The following is a 12,563-nucleotide window of genomic DNA, read 5'->3' on the forward strand; positions in this document are numbered from 1 at the left end:
TTCATCAAACTTTGGCTTTCATAGAAAGCTTTCAAATTTAGGTCTTCTTCACTAGAGCTGTATGTGAAAGTTACCTGCCTTTTCTACTTTAAATAAGGCTGTCTTCTGTGATCTTAGTCTATCAAGTACACAGGAAGGAAAGCTTTGTATTACGATGAAAAGTAATAGGAAGCAAAGAGAAAAGTAAAAAGGTACAATATGAGATCAGTGGGAAGTTTCAAGGCTAATCCCAGTACAATGCATTGCAGTAATCTAAACAGAATGAAACAAAAACCATGAATCACTCTGTCCAGGTCTTGATTTCAGAGAAATATGGCAAACACTTATATGCAGGCAGAAAAAAACACACAAACATAAATTTTTCAAATATAGAGCTGAAAGCACTCCCAAACTACAAGCCCTGTAAAAAACTAAGAGGGCAAATCCCCTTTATAACAAGGAGCATTCCTGTTGCTGCTGTTCTCCTCGAGGTTCTTCACTCATATTTTTCATGTCATTAATTTTACTTTACATCACCAAAATCTCAGGTTTTTCTCTTTGATCCCATACAGAGCAAAATCCAAGAAAGAGAGAATCAGATCACCTTGGCTGAATGAAAGAGCATTGTCTCACCATCCATGTAACCAGAACTCCCCAGCTCCTTTTCTACATGAACTGCTTAAACCTGGTCAGACAGGGACCAGCTTAGAACTTGAAACAGACCCACCAGAAAAAGGGAGGTTACAAGTGAACAAACCTGTAAATTCCTGCTGAATCCCTGAACTGATCAGTCAACTCCAAAGAACTTGATAGGTTTTTTATAGTGAGTGGATAATTGTTTAAAAAATACCTTTTTAAGGGGTGATGTTTTGTTTTAAGCTAATGAAGAAAGATATAAAAACCCTTTGCAAGATAAATTATGAAAATATTTGGCTTGAAAAAGTGAGAGCTTTTAAATTTAAAAACAACAATCAATATAATATCATTTAAAAACACAAAATACAAGAATCATAATATATTAGTGAGGTTCTATATTCTTAGAATAGATTTCTCATCAAAAATCAATATCTAATTTTGCTCTGAAATACAAGAAAAATGTACTGTGCATTTAATCTCACAAGGAATTTACACACTTTTTACATATACACTAGCAGAATCAATTTATATAATTCTGCAATTTCCACCTTTGAGTAAATACAGTTCCTTTCTGTGAGAATATTGAAAAACAGCTTCTTGGAGAAACAAAAGGAAAACAATATACACTATCAGACTGCAGGAAGTTAGGGGTATGTAGAACACAAAATAATTTAAAAATACAGATACTTCCAAACAGTGATAAATAAAGTGGGGTGGTTTTTTGTTTGTTTGGGTTTTTTTTTTTCTTTGGTCTTGTTTTTATTTTTATTTTTTTTTTTCAGAAAAGCAGGTAGCCATGTCTTGGTTTCACTTTTCTTAGGTTTACTTTCTATGTAAGGCTTGCAGTGTAACTGAACAATTACTGGAAGCATTTGAGTAAAATCTGCTTCTGTCTGCAAAACACAAGATTTACACAGGGGTATCCCATTTCAACAGACTGAAGAACTCTGGTTTTACTTCAGTTAACAGATGTGCTTCCAGTGAGACTTGTTCTAGTCAGAGAATCACCACAGTTAATCAAACTCAGCAGAGACACAGGGCCACAGAAATATGTTTTGCTGGTCCATGGCAGCAACAGTGTCACTTGTCCTTAAGATATGACTGCAAGCAAAATTGTCCAATTTTCAGCTCTTTAACAACTTTCACCAACATACTCTGCATGTTTACAGCAACAATAAGCAACATAATGTTGCAATTAAAGTCCATAAAGCAACTTGTACATATTTCTGTACAGCCTAGTTCCATATTCTTCGGCACAAGCACATATACACATATAAAACCTCTTTTAATTCCCATCCATAAAACGCAAACCCATTACCCTGACACTTTGCAGGTAGCATCCTGGGCCAAAATCAATAGAGTTAACCTAGGATGATCTAGAGCCCTTATAAATTCTGTCCTTTCTTCCAAACTTCCTCAGCTCATGCTCCACGTGTTCCATCAAACAGCTGCTTTCCTGTTCCATGTCTATAGCTAAAAACACATGGCCAGCAGAACACTAAACTGTACAGCTGAAGTTTGTCATGCAATGCCAAACTTGCTGCCATAAATAACAGTACCAAGGAGACTTATCACTAAAAGTAACTAAAATACTTATAGCTTTTTCACATTATTTTACTGCCCAAGCTTTCACATTTTTCATATACATCTGTGCAGTATCATTTAATCAGTACAAAATTTATTCTCCTGATGTCAAATGTCAAAATGATTCTAAAGACTACAAATAAGCAAAAGTGCAATGACTTTACTTTGAATATAACTTCATATACAAGGCTAATTAAAAATGTAGAGAATAATGAATATAAATTTAAAAATACTCTGCTTTCTTAGAATCTGCAAGTGCTAAAGAAATTGTGCAAAGAAACTGATGAGAGAGTTCAGACAGTTATTACATGTGGTTTTGCACAGGTCTTGATGCTTTTTCCAAGACCAATGGAATCGCTAAAAGAAAATAGTTACACTAAAAAATCATGGCACAAAACACAAGCAAACATATTCAATCACTCAGCTCCCAGATTGGCCTTTTATTACATAAACTGCTTCATTGTAATTTCTTGCAAAATCCTATTAGTAAATATTTAATCTTTAAACATGATTAATAACCACAGATGTAAGCAGCTCATGGTGAAAACTTTGGATAGTTTGTATAGTGCAGGACCACAGATTTTCTAAGTATCTGGAAAGAGAACAGAGAACGATGTATCAACAGAAGGATAACATCATCCTAGTTTATGGATATGATTTTGAACCCTTCACAGTATATTCAAAGACTTTAAAATTAATAAATATTTTACAAAAATGCAGACAAAATCTTCATGAGCAGTGGCTACAAGATTCTTAGTGCTCGCTAGGCTCACAGTCCAAACAAAGTTCAAAAAAATGTATGCTCTTTTATTAGACCTGCTAGAGTAAGATGTAGACAGAGTTTTGGATACATAAATACTTTGATCCATTCAGAGTGTGCAGTATTGGTAACCTAGAGAAACACTTGAGAAAACACTTCACACTTAGGGCGTTCAAGCGTGTGAAGACTTCCATTAGCAATTTTCAGAACAAACAGAGTGCTCTGCTTCTTGCTAAAAGTAGTAGCCTTTTTCCCTGCAATATAATAGTACGTACACTAAAATAATGTTGTTGGGCTGTGCTCCCTTCATGACCAATGTCCTTGTAAATTTCACATAGTGAAGTTCAAAAAGTAACTCTCAATTAAGGATCTTCAAATAACTGCATTCTGAAACAAGGCATTTAAACACCCATTCTAGAAATTCACTAGAAGTTAGTGTTTATCTAAAGCCCAAAATACACAGAAAATTATTTTTTGGTTACACCTTAGATCCTCAATATTTGAAACAGTTAATTTGCTAAATCCACCACAGTCATCACTAAGAAGTGTAGCTCTATCTGCTGGGCTCATCCCTGATCAAAAAGCAACTCTCAGGGCATATAATGATCTTCAGTGACTCCAGGAGGCCTTAAAATAGGAAAGACAGATGAAAACATTAGGAGATTTCTAACACTATGTTTTTATTACAAATATCTGAAAAAAACTCCATATACAGACAGGTACATTCTCTTATCTTCAATAGTATGAACAGTGCTTACCATAGGCAAAGTGTACAAAGTCCTGACTTTGAAAATGAAACACACATAATGTGAAGAAACTCTGAAATTTGTACTTAAATACAAAGGTGTATTAGGTGTTCTAATTCAATCCAGAACTGTCTGGAAACAGCTACTCATCATGCTGTGTCTCTTCATGCCTCTGAAGTGGCAACTGTATGAACGGTTTTGTGTGCAATTATTCTGAAAATTGGAACTAGCTCTTCTTGCCTCTGTAACAGTGCCAGAAAATATATTTGGAATATGGCTTTCTTGCTTAAAAGTCTCTGGACATAAGTATCTGACATGCAATCAAATGTTGAAGATGATTACTTCAGTTCTAAGTACAAAGAACTACAACGCTATCCTATCAATTGTCTTATCTAAGAAACCATTAAATCAGACTCATAGTTGTATTATTTTCTGCTGCTTGTTGTGAATATCAAAAGTAAGTCTGATTAAATTTTACTGTCTAGATTCCCAAACTAAGCTACACTAGAAACATTGCATAATATTTTACCATATCTATGAAGTATAAAATAAGGGATAAAACAACAATAATTCTTGACAGATATAGATATCTGATGAGGTATCTGCGTCCTTATAGATCTACCACCTGGATTTGACTGAGGCAAATCAGACAGAGGTGTAAATCTGATGAGGTGTAAATAATTTTAGTAATTGTAAATTTATGCAAGTATTTTCAAAAAGCAGAATGAAACTACTCACTCTGTGTTTGTAACTGATGACATAAGATTTTTTTACATGTTTTATCATTGCTGGGAAGTGAATTCAGACTATAGGCACACAAGCTTTTTCCCCTAAAACATAATTGCATGCTAATATCTATTAATTAAAACTGATAGGCCCAAGGGAGTAGACAAATGCAGCAGCCACCAGTGGGTAGAGCGAAGGAGAAGGTAAAATGAGCTAGAAATTATAATTGGCTCTAACTATTGGCAACCCAAAACAGAATTTCAGTTTTGTCATTTTCCACCTTCAATAATGCCTGCATTTCAACAAGCTTGAATACAAGGGCAGCAGTATTTTTAAATAGCCTTTTCTTAAGGCATTAATCTCAAGTCTTAAAATGCTTAGTAACTGCTTGATGAAGGAAGCACACTACATCTTTGTGAGATGCTTTCCTACCCAAGGATGCAAAAGATTCTTTGTACGAGTCTTCAGAAATAAAAGGGTATTGACAAGACTGAGAATTTCCAATCTCTCTTAATGCTGTTCTCCCTCTGCCATCTTCCAGAAAAATAAACATCAGGATAGTACCCTCCCCCTCTAAGAAGAAGCCTCTTCTACATAATTCCTTTTAAGATAAGGTTTATAACAACTCTGTACTTTGAGAAGTTCCTGCCCAGAGATCACGTTTTTTCACACAGTCTTTGTCTTCACCCTTCTGCAGGGCACAGATAATGCCCTGAATTTGAAGAATGACAGACTTCTTAGTTAGAAAGTATTTCTGCAATGTCAGACAAAGCTGGCAATGAAGCTCCGGCAGAATCTTGCATCAAGTGGAGAATCATGTGGGAAGACGCACGCGCAGCAATAACGCCCTGTGCATTCCAATAGCACCACTTCAGCTGGGGCCAGAAAAGAGCTCTGGACAAGAGTTTGCACCTCAGACATTCCGACAGCTCAACATTTGCCCATCTGAAGCCTGTGTCTAAAAGATGGTAGGAATGTTTATTGCTGTCTGTCATCCCCTATCACCTCCCCTTCTTCTGTAGCTTTTAAGAAATGCCTATCAATCTGCTATTGTCTGCTAACAGTCTCCTGCTCCTCCTCAGCAGTGAGATGGCTGCCCAGCATATCAGTCAATGACTGCCTCATAATTGCCGTGCTAGTGACGGTGTTCAATTCTGAATATGTTTCGAATCCTCAGTCTCCTTAGAAAAATCAGTCTACCCTCAAGTGAAAAAATCACTATGAATTCTCTGAAATACCCTCAAAGTCATGAAAACACTCCTTGCAATTCTGAGGTCACCACAAGTTGTCTTCTTTATCAAAACACATTTATGGCCATACCTGCCCTCTCAGACGGATGAAAACCTGAAGCTTCAAATGTTGTTAAATTCCTTCTGATGATTCCATTGGCCAAAAGGCCACAACAGTTTCTGCACTGATCAAATTCTCTCTTGTCCTCTCTGAGCAAAGGCCTTGGGCAGTAAAGAGGAAAGGGTGAGGAGCAGTGACCAAGGCAATCCTTTCTCTGAATGATTTGAGAACATGTTTAGATACTGGTCTCTCTTGTAAGCCTGAAAACATCCAGCGAAAGTCTTGCACAAGGAGAAAAATCCCAGGGGGCCAACCAGCTGGAAAGAAGCTCTGCAGAGAAGCAAGTGAGAATTCCTGGTCAACACCAAGCTGAACGTGAGCCAGCAACACACACTTCCAGCAAAGAAGGCCAATGCCATCCTGGGCTGCCCTGGAAAAGCATCACCAGCAGATTGAAAGTGATGATCTTTGCTTTCTGCCACGTCTGGATGATAAATCTACTTCTGGGCTCCTCAATATAAGAAAGACATGCTGGAGCCAGTGCAGCAAGGAGCCAGAAATACAGACAAGGGATGGGAGCACATCACATGAGGAAAGGCTGAGAGAGTGGGGCTGTCCAGCCTAAGGAAAGACGACCCAGAAGGATTTTTACACCTGTAAATTCCTAGTGGGGAGGACTAAAGCAGACAGAGCCAAACTCTTCCCAGACTTGCCCAGTGACTGGACGAGAAGCAATGGACACAAACTGAAACCTGGGAAGTTCCATGTGAATTATTACTGTGAAGGTAGCTGAACACTGGAAAAGACTGTCCAGAGAGTTTGTGGAGTCTCCATCCTTGGAGACACTCCAAAGCCACCTGCACTTGGTCCTGGGCTACCTGCTGCAGGTGGCCCTGCACTCAGTAGGGGGCTGTACCAGACAATCTCCAGAAGTAAAATCGTTTCATCATGCATTTGTACACTCGAGTGTCAGGATCAGAGTTGGCACTGCCAGGAAGAGGTGCAAGGCAATATTTGAACAGTCTTTCTGGGTGATTTCAGGAGCTTAAAATACCCATGCACACAGTAAGCAACCAGCACTCTGCTCCCTACAAGACCCTAGGGTCTGAAACATGGCAGTTCCAAACTGCTTAAAGTACAAAGGAAGAAATAAAGGCTCTCAAGCAGAAGCCTCCATTCCTCCTGCTCCACTGCAGAGAAAGTGAGATTCATGCAGCCATGGAAAGAATAAATAAGAGCAAGGCTGAATCAGAGGAGAGAGTCTTGGTATTGTTTATCTATTTCATCCTTTAATTCCTTGGTGCCAAATGCACAACCAGTTCTCAGAACTCTCAATTCCTCCATTGTTTCTCAGTGGAATTAAAGATAGGCTTTCGACCTTTCAATCTAAAGATAAGATAAAGCCAGACTTCCTCAAGATGGCCCCTTCACTCTCACTTTTATTTCTGGAAAGTGGCCCAGTTTCAACAGAAAGGAGGAATGATCCTACCTATTCCTTCCCTGCTGTTTATGGAAGGGCAATTATTACCGGGGACTTACAGCATCCAGGCTAAGAAGGTCTTGGAATCATACTTCCTCCTGTTGCCCATAGATACTATACAAAATGAGGATAGCAGCCCCTTTGAGCAGTATTCAGTGTTTTCTGACCATGTTAGGTGTGGTCCAAGAGCTAGAAAGGGAGAAGGAAAGACACCATCTCCAGAAACTGGTTGAGAGCACAAGCCAGTTTCTAGGGTCATTGGTTAATCTTCAGTGACATTGACCCATTCTCTTGGGTCATTGGTTAATCTTCAGTTACACACTGGTGAAGGCTGGAAGCTTCCAGGTGCCCCAAGGGAATTACAGAGAAGTTACTTTGCAAACCCTGAAACAGATATTCTCATCAACTGCAAGTGACCAGGATTTGGCAGCCCTGAAAGATGAGCAGCTGCAATATCCCTGTTGATTCTAGAGAGCTGATTTTTATTAAAATTATGCTTGTATACCATACTAGGTGGTCAAAATAGGGTGTTAGCATCAATTTTCCCCTAATTATTAACTGCCATGAAAAATCCTGAGATAACTTTTAAAATGGGAAGATTTAAAGTACATGCTACCCCTCTACTGAAGCTACTCAATTGGAGTTACAAAACTACAAAACTACTAAATTCCTGTGCCGTAGTTAATTTTCCTACTACCGCCTCAGCCAACAATCTCACAGCCTTCTTATGTCCCATCAGAAGCTTAGTAAGAGCTTTTATCCCCTCTTAAGTTTGCTCCAGCAAATGAATGCCACAGTAACTAGGAACCACTTCCTAATTACTGGCCAAAATCTGAACAGAACTGGAACTCAACTAGTTGTGTTCTCAGCTGCCATAGTTTCCACTTAGTACTTGCCTAACTCAATAAGGCACACAACTACATATAAGCAAACTTCATCTTAAGTACACACATATATATAATTCTGTGATTTCTCTGTGATTGCAGTTTGCTGTACATAACTGTGGTTTTTTCAGTTCAAGGCACTTTATACCCACAAGCAAAATAGTTGTCTCAGGCTACCTAGCTGTTTAAATGTACACTCTGAATCTTTAAACTATTTTTTTTCTTTCAATTTTACACACACACACACCTTTGCAAATGATGGTTTGTTTCACTCTTCAGTCTCATTGAAAACCTACCCTCTCATGCTTCTTCATAATTTTTTAGTCACGTCAGTCACCTGTTTGGCAATATCTGGACTTCAGGCTAGACATCAGCCACTCAACATAAAACTCCTCCCTTCCAGCTACAGGAGTATCTACCAAGTAAAACAGGAAAAAATGCCTCCCATGTGAATTAGTCTGCAGAGGAGGCATTTTACTACTGTTCTATGCAAACATTTATTCATACAAGAACAGCAAAAGCTTGGGTGTCTAAGACCAAGTACTATTAAAAGAGATAATAAAGACTATAGTCTTCAGAGATATGCACAAAATCTGGCAAAGTCAGTGTGAAACAGGGAAACAAGAGTGGATGAGAGTTGAGCATCCCATGGTAAAGCCCCATCTACCCAATGGACTGCTCTCCATGCAGTTTTCAAAGGTGTGGCAAATAGGAAAGTGATGCTCTCCCAGCCACAGAGGAACAAAACACAAAGCTCTGAAGCTCCAAGATGAGATAGAAGACCTGATTCCTACTCCCAGACTGTGAGGCTGCACTGAAGAGGTTTCAGTTTCTACTTGGTGCCTGGCAAGCATCAAAGTGTTTATGTGGATTTGAGTCTTCAGTGCCATGCAACAGATTGGGATCACAGTTCATTGAATGAAGGCATGGATATGGTGCCAGGAATATGACACTGTCCCTGTTACAGAAGGAATGCAGAACTCGCCTTTGAATGTGAAGGCAATTTCAAGGCAATCAGTTAATGGCAAAGTGCTCCTCAAGCCAAGGAACACCTGTTCATAAAACATGCCAAAGAAGGAACTTTCGCAAAAGCCCAAACTCCTCAACACATTACTCCATGGTATTCAACAAGTCATAGGAGAGCAAAGAGTTCCTCTTCCACAAACACCACCCACAGCAGTGTGAAATCTGATGTCAGAAGTGTGCGGGGAAGACAAGGTCCCTGCCGCTGACCAGGTGTGCCTAGAAAAAGCAAGTCACTGTGGCCAGTATAAGATGTACATCTTTATCCTAGGGGGTGACAACCTCTGCTAGCCCCACACAGCTGAAGGAAACTCGGCAGACCAACAAACTGACAGGGCAAGTTCCTGGAAAGGAGCGAGCAGGTGTCTCAGAGGGAAGGATGTGTTTGCAATGCTCCGGGGCAGGCGGTGAAAGCAGCTCAGTGCCCACAGCCCCTGTAGGGCGCCCTGCTCGCGGCTGGCACGCCGCAGTACGCGCTGATGTCAGCATGAACTGGCAGAGAGGGCTCCCAAGGAGGCCTTCAGCTCAGTCACAAACAGGGATCAGGAGGACAGAGAGGTACACACCCAAAGGAGAGGGACGCAGCCTCTTTACCGATCACTCTAGCTGCTTCCACCTCTCCTGAAATCCATATAGTCCACTCACACAAGCACGTCAAATTCCCCTGGATCCACAATTTTACCACCACTGTGTTAAGAATATAGTCATTTAACCAATACTTCTTCCTATTGTTTTCTGCTATTGGGAGTGCTGGAAAGGAAAATTACATGTACTGTTTTAGAAACTTTCATAGCTATCAGGACACTCAGAACAGGAGAGAAATGCTGCACCCTTTTTAGCCCTTATGATTCATGAGACAGCACATATCCGGCCTCTGATCAGCCCAGGATTGAAGGTAGCCTAGTTTGCAGCACTGATTCTCAGCTTCACTTTCAGGGAAAATTACAGATTTGCATGTGGGTGTTACAGATGGAAACATTTCTCCACCAGGTGGTTTTAATGAAAACTGGTGGCAGTTTTGTTGAGACATTTGGATAATCAGAAAATCTTTTAACAAAGATAATAGGAAGGGGTGGTGGTGATATCTGACTTTTATAATATAGCTGTGTCATCTGATAGCACCGCTGTATATTTGTAATAACTCATCATAAAATTATGGAACAAATTCTTGTCAAAATTCCAGTCTTAAAAATAGTTACTCCATGGAAAGGTGTGTAAAACTCTTATCCCAAAAAAAAAAGTAAGTGCTCAGCATACCAAAAAAGCAAATCACCTCAGAAAATCTAGTGGCTCTCTCTAAGAGTTGAATCATAACCCATTAAAAAAATATATGCTGTGACTTGATTTTTACAAACTAACAATATAGCTAAAGCAAGTATACAGGTTTATAAGTTTTCCAATGTATTTTCCCTTAATTTCTGGCTCTTTATTTAAAGACAGAAATCTATTTAAAATCACAATTTTTCAGGCCAATGGAGATTATACATTGTTATTTTCATTATTTGAAAGAACTTTTGTAAGGAAATAGACTTTGAAATTTGGGTATTACAAACCTTTGAAAATAATATAAAGTAATTTCTAGTCGAATTCACAAAGCACCATTCTTGCCCTCTTCTAAAAATTAAATTTTAAGTGTCCTAAGTTCATTTAGTGAAACTGCTGAAGATTCCCATAAGCTCATAGGAAAGGAAGTATCAGTCCAGAATTCAGAAACATCAATGCAAAAGAAAAAGAAAAAGAAAAAGAAAAAATGGGGGAAAGTGAAAAAAGGAGGAAAATTTATTCTCTACCCAATGTTAAGAATAGGGCTGAGAAATGAAAAGCCACTGTAAGATTTATAGTATTCCTCCACAACATCATTACAGAACCAGTAATCTTCTTCACAGAATAAAAGCTAAATATTTGTAGAGAAGTAGCTGTGCTGAAGGACGAGGAACAGAAGGATATATATAGTTTAGACCCTTTGAGCTACTTCTTTATTTAATTTTCTTCTGATGAATAGAAACTGAGGAGGGATCCTTCACTCACGTTTCCCCAGAGTGACTAACACAATGCATTCCCACAGAACATTTCTCATTCCAATCACCCCACCTCCAAGGGTAGCCACACCCCAAGCACAATGAACTGCAACAGCAAACTGAACTCTTCGTCTTGAACCGAGATCCAAGCACCACCGTCCCGGACAGCTCCCAGCCAGTACAGCACGGGCAGCTGGGCCTCAGGACGCACCACCGCACGGATCTCTAGTAGCCCCTGTACAAATTCAGAGTCAAGAACGGAAGGGACAGGGACGACACTGTACTAAAAACGCTGTCCCAGCTTCACCACGCACAGCCGAAGCCGGGAGCGTGCGGGGGTTGGGTCCCCAGCCGTGGGGACGCGCTGGCACCCGCATGGCTCAGGTGGGCATTTCCTGCAGCCCGAAGGAACACCCAGATCACGTCACCCCTTCGGCGCATCCCTTCCGAGCCCAGGTGCACGCAAGCAGGCGGCAGTGAGGTAAGGATACACCGCCTGTGGCACGGAGGGTCTGCGTGGCGTCAGAGGCTCCAGCCACCTCTCCCACCACCTCCCGCCCGGAGCGGGCAGGCCTGACGGGCTGTCAGAAGAGGAGGAACCGTGATTCTCCTCCACAGGCCACGACTCCAATCTGTTTATTCTCATCACTCGCAGTAGGCGATTCAGCAACATTACGTTTGAAGCCTCCGACTGACGGAGGCGGCTAAAAAATGTGATCACATGCGATGCTTGGCAGGGACGAGGGGGTGAGGGAAAAGGTTCAAAAGAGGCTGTGAGGATCTGGTTTCCAAACATGGCACCTACCCACACCCCGCGTTCCCCGCACCCCTCCCCGTGCCGCCGGCAGCGGGATAAACCCACTCCCCCGCCGTCCCGCCACCACGCACGCACGGCCGCCCGCTGGAATGAGCAGTGCGACTAATTCCATCTATTTCCTAATTACGGACGCCCTGGTGCCCCACAGTGCGGTGCTGCCCGCCCTGGAGCCGGCAGCGGGCGGGCCGGGGCCGGCGGCACGGGCGGGCGGAGCGGGGGCCGGGGGTGTGCCGGGCGGGGGCAGCCGCCCCGGCCCCGCGGCGGGCGGCAGCGGGGGCCGAGCCAGGCGGGGGCAGCACGGCCGCCGCGGAGGCTCCCGCACGGAGGGGAAACCCCACCCAGCGGCCCCTCCTAGCAGAGGCGGGGTTTTGGAGACCCCAAAGGAATCCCACCTCGCCCCTCACCCCCGTGTCGGGGTTTCCGCCCGCCCTGTGCCGCCGGCTCCCTCGGGGCGGGGAGGGCCGCCGTCCCGCTCCGTCCCGCCGTGCCGGGGCTCCCCGGCGGTGCCGCCTCGGGAGGAGCTGCCCGGGGTGGGGGAGGAGGAAGTTACGGGCCGGGAGCGGAGCGGGACCCGGGGCTCCGCGGCGCCGGCCCCACCGAGCAGAGCGAAGCCGGCCGGC

General features: G+C 42.2%; 1 protein-coding gene across 20 annotated transcripts in view; it reads right to left on the reverse strand.

Moving 5' to 3' along the window:
* The window catches only part of RIMS1 (regulating synaptic membrane exocytosis 1), a 305,622-nt gene that overhangs the window by 292,491 nt on the left and 568 nt on the right, over positions 1-12,563 (reverse strand). The gene's annotated exons all lie outside the window — the stretch shown is intronic.

The sequence above is a fragment of the Melospiza georgiana genome, chromosome 3 (genome assembly GCF_028018845.1).
Source record: "Melospiza georgiana isolate bMelGeo1 chromosome 3, bMelGeo1.pri, whole genome shotgun sequence".
Taxonomy (NCBI): Eukaryota; Metazoa; Chordata; class Aves; order Passeriformes; family Passerellidae; genus Melospiza; species Melospiza georgiana.